This window comes from Etheostoma spectabile, chromosome 6 (genome assembly GCF_008692095.1).
Source record: "Etheostoma spectabile isolate EspeVRDwgs_2016 chromosome 6, UIUC_Espe_1.0, whole genome shotgun sequence".
Classification (NCBI taxonomy): domain Eukaryota; kingdom Metazoa; phylum Chordata; class Actinopteri; order Perciformes; family Percidae; genus Etheostoma; species Etheostoma spectabile.
In genome coordinates this window covers 745,233-745,483 of record NC_045738.1, presented here as the reverse complement: position 1 = coordinate 745,483, position 251 = coordinate 745,233, and the positions used below count along the sequence as shown (strand labels likewise).

Sequence of the window (251 nt, the reverse complement as noted above, 5' to 3'; positions counted from 1 at the left end):
TGTCCTTTGGCAAATTTCAACCTATTCAGTACAAGTCTTTTTTTTCCCAACAATGGGACTTTGCGGGGGCTTCTAGCTGTTAGCTTTGCTTCACATAGCCTTCTTCTGATCGTAACAGTACTCACAGGTAACTGTCTTCAGGTAAGTCAGGTAAGTCTTCTTTGATTTTCCTATTCTGGCTATTCTTCGATCCATTGGAATGGTAATTAATTGTTTTTTCCCACGCCGTTCAGGCTTTGGATGCCATTTCA

At 41.0% G+C, this 251-nt stretch overlaps 1 protein-coding gene across 1 annotated transcript in view; it reads right to left on the bottom strand.

Moving 5' to 3' along the window:
• mroh1 (maestro heat-like repeat family member 1) overlaps positions 1 to 251 on the bottom strand; it is a gene marked incomplete in the record, with an annotated part of 28,501 nt that overhangs the window by 22,521 nt on the left and 5,729 nt on the right.